Source organism: Puma concolor, chromosome B3, assembly GCF_028749965.1.
Source record: "Puma concolor isolate L17-30 chromosome B3, mPumCon1.1.hap2, whole genome shotgun sequence".
Lineage (NCBI taxonomy): Eukaryota > Metazoa > Chordata > Mammalia > Carnivora > Felidae > Puma > Puma concolor.
The window spans coordinates 90,753,844-90,770,222 of record NC_141672.1 but is presented as its reverse complement, the minus strand read 5'-3'; the positions used below and the strand labels follow the sequence as shown (position 1 = coordinate 90,770,222).

General features: G+C 42.5%; 1 protein-coding gene and 1 pseudogene across 2 annotated transcripts in view; both read right to left on the bottom strand.

The window, feature by feature from the left end:
* BLOC1S6 (biogenesis of lysosomal organelles complex 1 subunit 6) overlaps nt 1-16,379 on the bottom strand; it is a 128,838-nt gene that overhangs the window by 64,924 nt on the left and 47,535 nt on the right. The gene's annotated exons all lie outside the window — the stretch shown is intronic.
* LOC147580203 (cAMP-regulated phosphoprotein 19 pseudogene) lies at nt 206-2,649 on the bottom strand (annotated as a pseudogene).

The window sequence follows — 16,379 nt, the reverse complement described above, 5'->3', positions numbered from 1 at the left end:
TCTCTCTCTCTCTCTCTCTCTCAAAAATAAACATTAAAAAAAATCACAAAATATTTGTTAGGAGGGTAAATCTTATGTTAACTGTTCTTTCCACGATAAAGTAAAATACAAAAAAAATTGAATCACCAAAAGGATTCTTTGTGTGTGTGTGTGTGTGTGTGTGCGCGCGCGCAAAACTATTGTATTTACAAAAATGGCACAAAAGTGAATTCAACAGTCGATGCACATGAGTATTTTATTCATCTCTTTAACAAAAGATATTCTAACACTATAGAACTGAATAAGAACAGCAGCTGTTAAGCATTAGAGTCATATAAGTTACACCAGATCAGGCAAATATTGCCCAAGTAAAATTCTATTGTTAGAGCTGAAACAGGTTTAAGGACATTCAAGTTCAAGCACAGAGATACAAATCTTTCAGATCCCCATCTATTTTTGTTTGAAGAATGTGACCTTTCTTCCAACTTGTGGTCTTAAACTTCTGTTTTACAAAATCCAAAAGGAGGGGCGCCTGGGTGGCTCAGTCAGTTAAGTGTCTGACTTCGGCTCAGGTCATGATCTCACAGTTTGTGAGTTCAAGCCCCGCCAGGGGCTCTGTGCTGCCAGCTCAGAGCCTGGAACCTGCTTCAGACTCTGTGTCTCCCTCTCTCTCTGCCCCTCCCCTGCTCATGCTCTGTCTCTCAATAGTAAATAAACATTAAAAAAAAAAAATCCAAAAGGAAAATGCAAAAGAAATTAATACAATAGAGGTTATTTTATTTATTTTATTTTTTTAATGTTTATTTTTTGAGAGAGACAGAGAGAAAAAAAAAATGGGTGGGGAGGGGCAGAGAGAGAGAGGGAGATACAGAATCCGAAGCAGGCTCCAGGCTCTGAGCTGTCAGCACAGACCCTGACATGGGGCTTGAACTCAGGAGCTGTGAGATCATAACCTGAGCTGAAGTCGGAGGCTTAACCTACTGAGCCACCTAGACACCCCGTGGTTATTTTAAATAAGAGTAACATACAGAGCTGAATTAAGATGAATTAAAGAAAGCCAAAACATTACAATCATAAAACTTGCTTGTTACTTGTTGGAACCAGTCCTACACTAGGAGTTAGGTAATATACACAATTATTTTCAAGCAGATTACTTTATGTTGCTCAAACACGTTCTCTTTATCAGCGCACTGTTAAACTAATCAAAAACTCTCCACGTGTATATTTCCTTACAATAGCAACACACACTACTGCTACCTGCAAAGCTCTTTCTCAAATGACTTAGTGAATGAAAGGAAATGAAAAGCAGAGAAATAACAAGGAGAAATAATGAGAATTAGAAGATCCATGCATTTCAGCTCTTTTAATCAGCCAGCCAGCTTGCTGGCAGCAAGGGATGGTTTCTGTGGAGGAAGTTTCTGTGGAGTGGGAATGCGGTCATCAGTGACTTATCTTAGTCAGAGCTGCAGTAGGAAGCTGCTTGCTTTTCAGTTGTGTTTTAGCCAGGCTGTAATCCCTGGCATCAAAGTATTTTTGCCCTTTCTGCAATCGTTTCCTTAAGAAATCTAAACCTCCAGGCTTTTGTCCCAGATGACGATACCTTGGTTTTAATTTTGCTTCCTCGGCTTTCTCTGGACTCGTCACTTTATCTTCCATTGCCTTCTACTCCTCCGTGGAGGCTGCCTTGGGGACCTCCATGGACATACTGCTTCCTCTTCCCCTGCTTCTCTTCATCAGAAGGATTCTATCAAGTATCAGGGTTAAAGACTCCAAGTCCAGGACTCTAAAGTGTGGGATACATACCTTGTTACAGTCATGAGATACTGGATTTGGAGATTTAAACCCCACACACCCTTGGTCGAAACCAAGCAAAGGAAGGAAATGTAACAATACAAAAACAAAAAAAACAAAAAAAACAAAAAAAAAAAACCATGAATCAGACTTGGTCAGCTCTGTGGTGACATTAAGGCCTGAGAGTGGAATAATGCAATTCACAAACTTCTCTTTTGTAACAATATTTAGGAACAGTGAATTTCTTCACTATAAATCAAGTGTAAGATCCTGACACTTATATGTAACACAGTGCAATCACATTTGGCTGTTCTGTGGCAAAGAGGAAAAGAGGGAACACTCAGAATCGCTGTAGCTTTGAACCTGCAAAATATTCTGCACACTTTCATATTCAGTACATGCCCCTCAAAAAAAATCAAGCCGTATATAGAAGTGAATGCAGTTAATCATCAGAATCCTCCTCTCCTCCTCACCCCTCATCCCTACACTTTGGTATCACTTTGATATGTATCCTTCCTGTTTGTATGCACATATACCTACACGCAGTATATACGTGATTAGGTATTATCCTAACCACATCATTCTTGATTTACCTTTCCTACTTAAAATTTCTATTGGCTACATAGTATTACATATGACAATTTCAGCAATCACTCATTGAGGGGATATGTTTCATTGTATTTCACTTCTTTTTTCTATTTTTAAACTATTATTTTTAATCTATACAAGTAAAACTTGCCCATATTTTTAAAAATTCAGACCGTATAGATGTGTGTAAAATGAGAAACAAAAACATCTCCTACCTCTCATCCCCACCAACCACATCACTGCCACACCCATTACTCAGAGGTTTTTTATCAATACTTTCTGTTTTTTGGGTTTTTAAATTTTTTTAACATTTATTTATTTTTGAGAGAAAGAGACACAGTGTGAGCAGGAGAGGGGCAGAGAGAAAGGGAGGGAGACACACAATCTAAAACAGGCTCCAGGCTCTGAGCTGTCAGCACAGAGCCCGAAGTGGGGCTCAAACTCTAGAGCAGTGAGATCATGACCTGAGCTGAAGTCAGATGCTTAAACCACTGAGCCACCCAGGGGCCCCAATAGTTTCTGTTTTAAATTCTACTACTGTTTACCACTGAAACTATATGTAATATATTTACACCCTTTTTTCTTGATTTATCAACTATAGATATTAGTTATTAACTCCTCATAATGAAAAATCAGGACCGTTTTATTTAAATTTGTAAATTCAGGGGTGCCTGGGTGGCTCAGTCAGTTAAGCATCCGACTTTTGATTTTGGCTCAGGCCATGATCTCATGGTTGGTCCTGGGATCAAGCCCCGAGTCGGGCTCCACGCTGATTGTCGAGCCTGTTTGGGATTCTCTCTCTCTGCCCCTCCCCTGCTCTTTCTCTCTCAAAATAAATAAATAAACATTTTGTAAAAATTAGTAAATTCAACACACGGATGAAAATGAAATACGGCATTTAGCTGTTGAATAATTCCAACCTGCTGCTAGTAACGAATCATCTTTTGCGGTAACACAACCTGGTTGCTACAAACACTAGTTTAATTTGAGAAATACAGTAGTTGAGTAATAACTTGGATTTAGACACCGATAAACTCCTTCAGGTGACGGGAATGCCTCAGTTCACACCATGGTCCTGCTGCAGATTAACTCTGTGACTGTAAACACACTGCTAAACCTCACAGTGCCCCTAGCTCCCTATCTCTTCAAGTAGGAATGATGACTATATCTCACAGATCTGAATAAGAATCAAATTAAATAAATTGTGCCTTTGAAAATGAGGCATCCTTAGTGCCTTTCCCTTTAGCCATCTGTGCCATTCCTGGAGCTGGTGCCCGGCAAACAAGGCAGAGCCCGGCAGATAGGTCAGGCCGCAAGGTCAGGAATCCTCCCTGTGCCCATGCCTTGCTGCTTCTCAGGTTTCAAGCCCCTAAGAGATCTGATGGGATGGGGGGTGCCAGCAGGAGTGGAAACTGAACCAGCATTTGAGTTAGCAGGGTCTCTCATGTACCCCAAGAATGGGCAGTCCTAAAGCAAAACTAGAAGCTGCAAGCAGGAGAGATAGATGCCTGTTGCCAGGGGTGGTAGCAATAGAGGCACCAATGCCCTCAGCCTGGAGCAGGATTTAAGTATCTGACAGGGGACAGGGAGTGTGAAGGGAGCAGCCGTGGATGTAGGAATCAGATTTCTAAGTTTCTGAGATAGTCCCAGGAATTAGGTCCCGGGACATGAGAGCAGAAGGGGAGAGAGGAGCGCCTGGTTGCAGACAGGAATATGTCATTGTCCTGGGTGACCCAACAGTCTTACATCGACTTAGCTCTCCGCCTTGGATTCCTCGTTAACTTAACTTGCACAAGGTAAGCTGACGATTTTGTATTTCTTTCTGTAAATTACTGTCATTTCCTTTATTGTTTTAATTTTCGTGTTAAGAAAAATTTCAAACACACAGAAGTAGGGAAATAATATAATTAGTATATAACATATGTAAGGTACAAATAGTATAAAATACCCATTAACCAAATTCAATCATTATTATCAAGATTTTCCCACACCTGCTTCACTTAAAATTTTTTTTAAATGTTTATTTATTTTTGAGAGAGAGAGAGAGAGTGAGTATGAGCAGGGGAGGGGCAGAGAGAGAGGGAGACACAGAATCTGAAGCAGGCTGCAGGCTCTGAGCTGTCAGTACAGAGTCTGATGCAGGGCTCGAACCCACAAACTGTGAGACCATGACCTGAATGGAAGTCAGACACTTAACTGACTGGGCCACCCAGGTGCTCCAAAACTAAAATATTTTAAAGCAGATAGATAGACCCAAGTCACTTCATCCCTACTCATTTCAGTATGGATCTCTAAAACATATGTACACTTTCCTACACACCCTCAATATTCTGCTTTGTATTTATTACTTTCTGTGAGCTAGTTAATAGGAGATGAATATATTCTCAGGGTGTCAACAAAATCAAGTTTCTGACTCTGATGCACAGTGAACGCACTGAGGTGGATGTGCCTGTGAGGACTCTTCTGGTCACCAGGATCCCTTTGTGTGAGCATGGTCTGAACTACAACAATCCAGGCGCTCTCACTTCTCATGTGCCTACACACGCACACACTGTGCATACACAGACACACACACACACACACACACACACACACACACACACACACAACTAAAGCAGAAATGAAGTAAGCGCCTTCTACACAGTGAAACAGGCTGTCACTGCAGCAATTCTGGTAGGCCATCAAGATAAATGGGGATGCTACCCAGACAGAGAACACCAATGCAAAGGTATCATCTATGCTGGCTTGGGAAAGAGAAAACAAGAATGTCAGAGAGCTAGGAAAGTACTGGCTGTTGGAAAGGGAACCGAAAATCATAAGCCACACTTATGTGTGTCATGCCAGAGAGAAATTCTGCTGGTTCCACCTTATCACTTCTATCCTGGTGTGTGAGAATCTCATTCATCTCCCCTTGCCTTCCTCGCCATACCCACTGGCCTCCTCCTGACCCATGGGTCCCCAAGGCAGTGATTTCATAGGAAGTTCTTCTCTTTCCCATCCTTTCTCTCCATCTTCCCTACCTCCAAGCCCTCCTCTCCAAATGCCTCTTCTATTAACTACCCAGTGCCTTAATTTTATTATTTATTTATTTATTTATTTAATTTTATTTGAGAGAGAGAGAGAAAAAGTGCGCACATGTGTGTAAGTGGGGGAGGGGCAGAGAGAGGGAAGAGAATTCCAAGCAGCCCCACACTGTCAGTGCAGAGCCTGACACAGGGCTCAACTTTACAGACTGTGAGATCATGACGTGAGCCGAAATCAAGACTCAGAAGCTTGAACGACTGAGCCACCCAGGTGCACCCCCCACCCCCAATGTCTTCATTTTAAACTAATTTTAGGCACTAAAGACACATTTCTTTGGCCTAAGACACATTCAACCCATAGCACAGTGTCTGGTATACAATCTCTGCTATGATCTGAATGTGTGTGTCCCCCAAAAGTCACCAGTTGGAATCCTAATGCCGAAGTGATGACGTTACAAGATGGAGACTTTGGGAGGTGATTACGACACAAGGACGGAGCCCTCATGAATGGGATTCATGTTCTTACAAAGGAGGCCCCACAGACATCCCTACCCTCCCTACTCTGTGAGGACACAGTGAAAAAGCAATGGCTATGAATCGGGAAGAGGGTCCTCACCAGAAGATGACCCTGCTAGTACCTTCATCTTGGACTTTTTTTTGTTTGTTTGTTTGTTTGTTTATTTTGAGAGAGAGAGAGAGAGAGAGAGCAAGCAGGGGAGGGGCAGAGAGAGAGAATCCCAAGCAGGCTCTGCACTGTCAGCATAGAGCCTGACATGGGGCTTGAACCCACGAACCGTGAGGTCATGACCTGAGCTGAAACCAAGAGTCAGATGGTCAACTGACTGAGCCACCCAGGTGCCCCTTGATCTAGGACTTCTAAGCCTCCAGAACTGTGAGAAGTAGATTTCTGCTGTTTCTATGACACCCAGCCTGTGGTATTTTGTTATAGCAGCCCAAACGGAGTGAGATAGCCTGTTGAGAAATATTGGTTAGGGGCACCTGGGTGGCTCAGTAGGTTAAGTGTCTAGTTCAAGCCCCACATCCGACTCTGTGCCAATGGTGCGGAGCCTGCTTGAGATTCTGTCTCCCTCTCTCTCTGCCCCTCCTGCTTGCTCTCTCTCTCTCAAAAACAAACAAACAAACAAACAAACAAACAAACTTAAAAAAATAGACATATTGGTTGGATGGATGGATGATGAGTGGTTTTAAGCGAAAGGGTAATACTTTACAACCCACATGAGTTCTGATGGAACTTTGCTATGACACTGAGGAGCCATTAGCCAAAATGGGCAACTAGTCATCATAGCTGGCTGTTCACTCGGGAGGTTACAAGAGTGAAAATGTGATACACGTGCCCTTCCCAGCACCACCAGCTACCAAGCATAAGAAGGGAAGAAAATGTCAGGATGGAAAGATGATGGGCACTGGGCTGGGGGAAACCTGAATGCAAACCTTGAGTCCACCATCTTCTAATAACGTGGCTTTCAATAAATTATTTAAAAGACTTCATTTATCCTTGGGTGCCTGCGTAGTTCAGTAGGTTAAGTATCCGGCTGTTGAATCTGGCTCGGGTCATGATCTCAGGGTCATGGGACAGAGCCCTGCATGGGGCTCTGTGCTGGGCATACAGCCTGCTTGAGAGTCTCTCTCTCTCCCTCTCTCTCTCTCTCTCTCTCTCTCTCTCTCTCTCTCTCGTGTCCCTGCCCCTCCCCCTACTCTGCTCTCATACACACACTCTCTCTCTCTCAAAAAAAGTTTCATTTATCCCATGTATAAAATGGGGATAATAGTATCCACTATGCAAGGCTGTTATAAGGATTAAATTAAATGATGTATTTAATTAAAGTTCCTAGCACAGTGCTTAACACATTTTGGGCTCAAAATCTTGTAATTTTTATGACATGATAATTATTATCATTAAAAAATCTCTGGAGAGAACCTAGGAAGTTATGGTTTATTTGTGAAATAAGCATGGTAAACACTTAAAGTTAACTTTAGACGAAGATGGTCAAATGGTATCTGTAAAAAGAAAAATTAATTTACTTAATTTTTGAGGAAGTAAATAGTGTGTAGGTAAAAGGGAACTGCTTTATATTTTCTACCTTAACACCTTAAAAAACCTTTGACAGATTTCCAAAGGAGAGGCTGAAATAAAAGTCACATAAGATTGGAATGTTTTGTGAGGCCATAAGGAACTAAGCAAACATTAGCAAACATAAGGAAGCAAAAACAATGGGTGGAGCCTGTTGATTCCAGCCAGGGGAAGGAACCAGAGGGCCCAAGGACAGGTCTTAGAAAGGCAGCAGATATATGAAGGGTGTACTCATCATATTTCTAATTCTGGGTTTCTCAAAGGAAACAGTGCAGTTCTCTTCAGGCAGGTGGAGTCCTATGCACTTGGGATATCTGAGCAAGTGGTAGTTAGACATCAGACAACCATAGAGTTGACAGCAATGAGAGGAAGTGGGGAAGGAGCCTGACATTAATCTAACAGCGACTGGAGCAAGCCATGTGCCAGTTACATCTTCTCATTTAAGTCACCACAACCCACTGATAGTAACTCTTATCTCCATTTGACAGAGAAGGAAACTGAAGCTCAAAGAGATCTTAAAATTCAAGGTCTCTCTGCTAATAAGGGGAGGGAGCTATTATAGACAACAATGCCCAGCCAATAAGCTGAGGTCTGCTGTGGATCTGGTTCCTCTGTTCAACAAATGCTTTATTGAGCACCTACTGCGTGCCAGGCACAGGGTCAGGTGCAGGAGATATGAGCAAAGACAGACAGCCCCCAGTCTCATGGAGCATAAAGCCTAACAAGGGAGTGAGAAGCAGCCACTAGTCAAATAATGCCACTAATGAAGATAAATTTACAAAGTGAGACATGAGCATATGTAACAAATGGACTTGTCTAGACTTGGGGTGGGATGGATGCCATGGGGGAGAGTGGCTCTAGACTTTATCTAGAATTGAGTAGGTAAAGGAGTGGTGAAAAAAACCGTGCCATATAAGGCAACTGCAGTTACAATGTATATCACTTATAGGTATAAGTGATCAGGAGGAGGGAATGAGCAGTGAAATCTCGAACAACACTTCTAACTAGTGATGAGTCTAGATCATGGCCAGCAAACTACAGCCCACAAGCCAAATCCAGCCTACACCTGTTTTTGTGCATCCCTTGAGCTAAGAATGGTTTCTCCATTTTTAAATGGTTGAAAAAAATCGAAAGAAGACTAATATTTTGTGGCAGGTGAAAAGTATACAAAATTCACATTTCAGTGTCCAGTGTTTTATGGGAACATAGCCATACTCATTTGCTTATTATCACCTATGGCTGCTTTCACAAGGGCAGAAGTGAGCAAATTCGACCAGCACCAAAGTATTGCTGCAAACTGGAAATTATTTATTATCTGGCCCTTTATAGAAAACGTTTGCCAATCCTTGGGCTAGTCAGAAGAGCCTATAAATCTGACTCTGTGGTCAGACAACTGACAAGTGAGCTTTAGTGGGAACAAGTGCAAAGTAATGCACTTTGGGATAAAAATATCCCGACTATTTATAAAATGAAGACAGGGCTCTGAGCTGCAAGGTCACAACTCAGAACTAAGCACAACTGGGAGAACTAAAGGCAGTAACAGTAATACTAAGTGATAAAAATCAGCACGCCATGGATGGAAGTGGTTATCTGAAGACTTTACCAGATGGGGGCCTGGGGAATGATTTCAGAAAGACTAAACTAAAATTGAACCAAGAAGAAAGGCTATATTATTTTCACTTTTGCTCAAAAGTTATATATAGATATCAACAGTCTGCATGGAATCTGGGGGGGGGGGGATTAGTAATAAAGAATTAGAATTTATGCTGTATATACAGGACTAATCAGGGGTGGGTTATCATCTAGACTTTGTCTTATCCAATTCTATAGCTCCAGTGCCTACTTTAGTGACTGGCATATGATAAACACTCAAATAACATTTGTGGAAGGGAAGAAAGAAAGAAACAAAGAAAAGAAGGAAAGAAGAAAGGGAAGGAAGGGGCACCTGAGTGGCTCAGTTGGTTAAGTGTCCAACTTTGGCTTAGGTCATGATCTTGCCATCTGCCAGTTTGAGCCCCACATCCGGCTCTCTGCTGTCAGTGCTGCCTGCTTCAGGTCCTCTGTGCCCCTCTCTCTCTGCCCCTCTCTCTCTGCCCCTCCCCTACTCGTGCACATGTGTGTGTATGTGCACTCTCTCTCAAAAATAAACTTTTTTAAGTTTAAAAACAAAAGGGAGGGAAGAGAGAAGGGAAGGAGAGGAGGAAAGAGGGAAAGAAGGAGGGAAATTGGGCAGAATCCATTGGGTTTGAAAGCTGAATGGCAGTTAGCCAGACACTGAGAAGGAGGAAGAACACCCCAGCAGGGAAAAAGGAACACAAAAGGCCAGGAGAGGCCATGAGGCCTGTAAATGATGTCACTGAAACCCCCCAGCCACCTTTGTTCTAGCTGTAAGGTAACTTGGTTTCTCATATTCACTGGTCCTGTGAAGAGGGCATCCAGGGCAGTAAGAGAGTTGTACCCCAGGATAATTAAGCAATCAACCACACAGTAATTTACTCAGTCTCTTGGGGCAGTCTGGCATACACTGACTTCCCCAGCCTCACCCTCAGGCAGAGTTTCCACACCTGCAAAGTTACAGAACTGACTTGGGATCTCCACGGCTCTAACAGGGTCATGGTACCTTGGGGGTCCTATCTGAGGTGGTTGGCCTCCCTCTCAGACACCTTTGACCTCTTCCATTTCACTGTAACAGGAGTCACATCCTGAGAATTCCCTGAGAACACCCAGCCCAGTGTGCTGCAGGGCCCAACAGGAACAAGGTGTCTTGCCCAGGTAAGATACTCTCCCTGCCCAGCAATATCACGGTTACAGAATCTATTCTTGCTACAAGGTAAACTCATCCCAGTAAACTGTGGTCTCAGGTCTTGGAAATACCCTCCATCCCGAGTAAATCAGGACAGCTGGTTGCCTGCCAGACCGGTTCCTCATTTACAATGGGCTTCTTACCCTACTGTTCCCCAGACTTCACCTGAACCTGCTCCAGAGTTTCTGCTACCTTAAGCCCACTGTAGAGGCAGCTTTTAGGCAACATGCCTGAGCAATGGAAACCTCAGTAAGGTAAAAGGGCCCACAGTGACCACCAGGCTAAATGCAAATAGGCCCATTAGGTGACCCCCCTCAAAATAGCCTTAAGACCTAGTTGACAACTGAGCTACTTACAATGGGGCACAGGTACCAAAAAAAAGGTACCAAAATTCCACACATTCTCATACCTCCCCACCTTCCCCCCTTAACTACACCCCACCCCCCCACCCACAGCCCCCTATCAAACAGTCTCTCCTTTGCTGTCCTGCCTGTAGCTCCCTTGCAGTGTATTTAATAAACTTCTATCTCCTTTGTTCTGCCCAGGGTGAATTCTTTCACCACCCACATCACAGGCCTCCACCCAATTGGGTTGCCCCACACCCACACTCAGAATATTCAGAATAGCTCCTTCTTGGGGTGTGGGGGGGAAGCTCACAGTGCGGGCTGGGTGGGTCACTGGGAACAGGATTAAGATCAGAGACTGGGAAACTGAGAAGGGGTTCCCAAGGAACCTCAGCTGCTGGAGAGTTGGTTGTTAAGACACCTGTCTTTCGTCTGTGTCTATTTGTTTCTGTGCATACAATGAGGATTAGACAGTATCTAGTATCAGGAAAAAACTCTCAATCTCATCGTTTCTAGTATTCTGAGGTGAGGAAGGCCTACTAATGGGAATACTGCCTTAAAGCCTATTTGTAAGTGAGTAGAATGTGAGTTAGTAAAATATAAATAACAAAGAGGAGAGTAAAACTTGGTTGATCAGTATAAAACAGCTGTAATAATTACAGTAATTTATACCTAATTACCATATGGCATAGTGATTATGAGGCATTACCCGGTCATGTAAAACATACACCAAGATCTTTGTGATTAGGGTACTAACTTCTGCTCATTCAAGCATGCTCCTATCTATAGTCATTTTAAAACCATTAGAGGTCATTTAGGTTGGCTTGGTCTTGGGTTTTTTGCTTCAGGGAATACAAGTTAAACAGCAGGTGAATTTGTTACATTTGATTCTGGGAAGATCCATATAAGGATACTTCTTAAAAAAATAATTAATGCCATCTTTATTTATAAAGGAATTCTGGGAAAAACTCAAAGCACTTTGCAGATTTTAATCTAATTAATCCTCACAATAACCCTGGGAGGGAGTTTTTATACAATGGCCTTCATTGTTTAAAGCCACCAGTTCTAAGAGGTCACAAGAGTCACTTTGTCCGCAGTTGCTTCTCTGTCTTGGTTTAATTCATAAAGGTTATAATGTTCTCTGAAATAAGTCTACTGTAAGTATAAACTGAGTATTAGTGTTTTAATCATCTCCAATCAGTATGAGACAGATTAATCTCACCACTAAGAATTTCTTAGAAATTAAACATCAGTTTCAAGAAATACAAATGTTTTTTAGAGGGGAATTTAAAGTTATGAATGAACTATGATTAAAATATTTTTTCTTTCTTTCTTTTTTCTTTCTTTCTGTCTTTTTTTAATGTTTATTTATTTTGAGAGAGAGCACGAACTAGGGAGAGGCAGAGAGAGAGAGAGAAAGAAAATCCCAAGCAGGCTTGACGCTGTGAGTGTTGAACCCAATGGAGGGCTCGATCCCATGAACCGCAAGATCATGACCTGAGCCAAAATCCAGAGCAGATGCTTAACTGACTGAGGCACCCAGGTGCCCCAGATGGTATGGTTTTTAATAGCTCTCTCTAGTAAAGTAAGTAAGGGAATGTTTTCACATGCAAAATTTCATTGGATTCTTACAGTGTTCCTGTGACAGAGGTAGGACAAATACTATTTTCCACTTTTACAGCCAAGAAAATGAGTTCAGCAACAGTATGGTGCTGGGGATCACTGTGAAAGGATGGCAAAATTAGAGGCTGAAGGAACTTCTCTTGTCTGTGATGGATTCCTAAAGCATGTCCAAAATCAGCGTTCCACCCTCACCTTCAAGCTGTTACCTCCAGACTCCAGGGCGGGTGTGCTTATGTCTTAAACCCATCCCAGCTCCTATTCCAATTTTAGCCAGATATGGTTAGAGAAATTCACAGGTACATTTCCTTTAAAAAGTAAGGAAAGACAAAGCAAAGGTATGAAAACAATGAACTTGATTGTTTTAGCTCACAGGTTGGTTTTCCTGACAGATACATGGGTGTGGCCCAGAGACCCTCTCCTTTATCTACTCACTGTCCTAGAAGGCAACTTGCCTGTCCTTGGGCAATTCTTTTACCTACTTTGCATCCTTCTCTTCCCCTGGAGGAGGGGTTAAACTGACTCTCCAGCCACTCTGTTAGCATAGCACTCCATAGAAGAAATTATTATACTCCCCATAGTTGTGTATCACAACACTAGCTCTTGTCCATTTGTATCTGATAGCTTTCAACCCCTCCTGAAAAAGATAAGAAGTCACATTCCAAATGCATCCTTTGGAAATCTCCTACAATCATCTATTCCAATGGAGAAAGGAATTCTCAGGTTGGGAATATGCAACATGTGAGCCTGTCAAGTATGTGGCACCTTTCCCCATACCTCGATTTTTAAAAACTTTTCCACTTTTTCCTTTCTTTTCCAAGAAGGATTTCACAGGGTGATGCTGAAGTCTCAAGGTGCTGGGAAGTCTTTGATATATGGAACAGGGATTTCTCCCAGCACACCTGAAGGAGTCTAGGTGCTTTTCTGCACATCATTCCATTTGTGTGTGAAACTGAGAGGACAGTGGCAGGCTAGTGTTTGAGAGCTTGAGCTCTGAAACCAAACTGATCTGGAATTGAACTCCTGCTCTGTTTTTTAGCTGCATGACTCCAGTCAATTGACTTCACTTCCCTGAGACTCCACGTCTTCATCTACTTAAAAAAATATGAGCTGTCATCGATTGAGCACTTACTATGTGCTAGGAACTACATATGCTATGTTTTACATGCTTTACATGCATCATCTCATTGAATCCTCACCACAGCCTCGTGAAGTGGGTACTCTTATCATCCCCATTTTATATGTAAGAAAATTGAAGCACAGATTGGTTAGTTTTCCAGAGACGATATAACTAAATGGTGAAACCAGGATACAAATACGGTCAGACTTTAAGACCCATGCTTTGAATTCTTAACTTCCCCTCTAATGGAAATCAGGTCCCCTGCAGAGGTGCTTGGTGCATAAACAAGCCCCAAGTAAATGTTAGCTGTGGTATTATTTTCAGCATTGTCATTTGTCCCAAGAGATATCTGGGCCACAAAACAGGTTTTGACGAAGGATATTTGGGGGCTATTCTCGTTGACTGCTGGAGTGTGTGTCTTGCAAATGTCAGACTTCTGGTATTACCTAAACAGTTTGTGTGTTAGGGGTTACCTGGGTAAGAAATAGGATAAATGGTTGGCAACTTTTTCTATTTGCCCATGCAAAAAAGTTCTTCAACTGGAAAGAAGTATTAAGTCTCTTATAAAAGAATGGCATGGTGAGCAATAGCTAGCTGAATTGCAGGCAGTACCCAGATTATAAATGGATTATTTTTCAAAAGTTCATTTGTCTGTTGTTATAAATTCTGAATACATAGAAATAAGGTTGCAAATTCCAAGACTATTCACAGAAGTCTATTTATTTAGCCCATTTTAAAGTTCAGTGATAGAAATCATGCCACTAGCCCAAGGACAGGCCTAGGAACAAGGGCGCGCATGATAAAAGAATAAGAAAAGTGTCTTTCCTGGTACAGAGCAAAGTTGAGATTGAGTATATTCATTATCTATTGCTGTGTAACAAATTATCCCCAAACTTACCATACTAAAACAATGAACATTATTATCTCAGTCTCTGTGGGTCATCTGGGAGTGGCTTAGATGGGAGCTTCTGCTCAGGATCTCTCATGGGGTTTCAGTCAACATCTCCTGGGCTACAAACATCTGAAGGTTTAACTAGGGTGGAGGACCTGCTTCCAATACGGCTCATTCACATCGCTGCTGGCAGGAGGTCTCCATTCTCATCACATGGGCCTTTCCTTGGGGCTGCTTGAGTTCCTCGTGACATGGTAACTCTGGCTTCTCCCAGTGCAAGTGATCCAAGAGAGAACAAGCAGGCAACTACAGTGCCTCTTATGACCTAGTCTTTTAAGTCATCTACTGTCACTTATGTCACATTCTATTCCTTGTAAGCCATTATGCTATTCAATAAGAGCAGCTCACATTCACTGGGAGGGAGATTAAGATCTACCTCTGGATGGGACAAGTATCTGAATTTGTGAACATACATTAAAATCACTATATAGTTTTTGTTATCCACCCATCACTCTGTCCAGATACCCAGTGATACAAAATAGTAAAAATAAATGGGGACGCAGAACTGCACCCCTTCCCAACAAAGCTTACTGTAAGTACCCAAAACAATCCATGCTCCTGCCTCAACTTTCCTTGAAAACATCTATCCCCTTTCCTTGGATGGAATCCTATTTGAAGAACTCATACTAAAGAGAGACCAATCACACTCCTGACATCGTTGCTTTGTTCATTTATCTTTCTCACTAGCAGAATTTCAAGCAGTATAACAAATGAAAAACCACTAACCTACTCCCAAATTGGGTGGATTAAGATATTTGGGGTTAGGAAAGCACTACTCACTAAGCACTCTCCCTTCAGCTGATAATGAACTGAGGGCCCTGATTATTGAATAATTTCCTAGGCAAGACTTCCCTCCCGGGTCTTGGGAACCATGGGATCTCTGATCCAGGTTTCCTAACCTGACTCCCATGGCTGCAGCTCTGTGGGGATATGGTGAGCATTCAAAAGTGAAAGGATTGCTGGGGAGTTCAAAGGCAGTTGGTGCTCTTGCACCCAAGGCATGCAAGATTCGAAAGTGCATTCTAAATCTTCAGAGGAAAATGATGTTCCATGTGACTTTTATTGCAGATTTTGTAACTTGAAATTTGGCAATCCATGTAGACTACTATCCAAATATGACATCCATTAACACAGGATAAATAGAGGAGTTTGCGCTACAAGTCAACTCTGAGTGGAAGCTAGGGGGTTGATCTATGAGTTCTCCTGACAGTGTTGCTGTTTTAAATCTTACTTGAGTCTTAAACCCATTTAGAACATGATGAAAGCTAGGGGACTTGACTCAAGAAAACCCATATAAGCCACAATATTTTGCACATGAATTTAAGGCTTCCAGAAGCCCCTAAAACCCATTCAAGGGCTCTGGATTAAGAATCTCTTAGACTTTCAAGGGAGAAGAGGAGTGGGGAGGCCTATTGCCATTCCATTCTGCTATTATTTTTTAAAGTTTATTTATTTGAGAAAGAGAGAGCGAGACAGAGGGACAGAGCATGAGCAGGAGGGGCAGAGAGAGGCAGACACAGAATCCAAAGCAGCTCCAGGCTCAGAGCTGTCAGCACAGAGCCCAACACGGGTCTGAAACTCCAAGCTCATGACGTGAGCTGAAGTCAGGCTTAACCCACTGAGCCGCCCAGGCACCCCTCCATGTTACTATTAAAAGTTAAATCTTTAAAAAAAAATTTTTTTTTTAGATATTTATTTTTGAGAGAGAGAGAGAGAAAGAGCGCATGAGTGTGAGCAGGGGATGGGCAGAGACAGAGGGAGTCACAGAACCTGAAGCAGGCTCCAGGCTCAGCTGTCAGCACAGAGCCCTAAGCAGGGCTGGAACCCAGGAACCACAAGATCATCCGGGAGATCATGAGCTGAGCTGAAGTCAGACGCTTCACTGACTGAGCCACACCCAGACGCCCCAAAACTTAAATCTAAATCAGAAACTGCTTCTCAGAACTTCTTTTAAATTTGTGGTTGTTAACAGAACCAAAGGCCAAAACGAACACCCCTACTAGATTTTCTGCTTGGGTTTAGTCTATGTTATACGGAGGGAGAAGGGACACTAAGCGAACACACAGG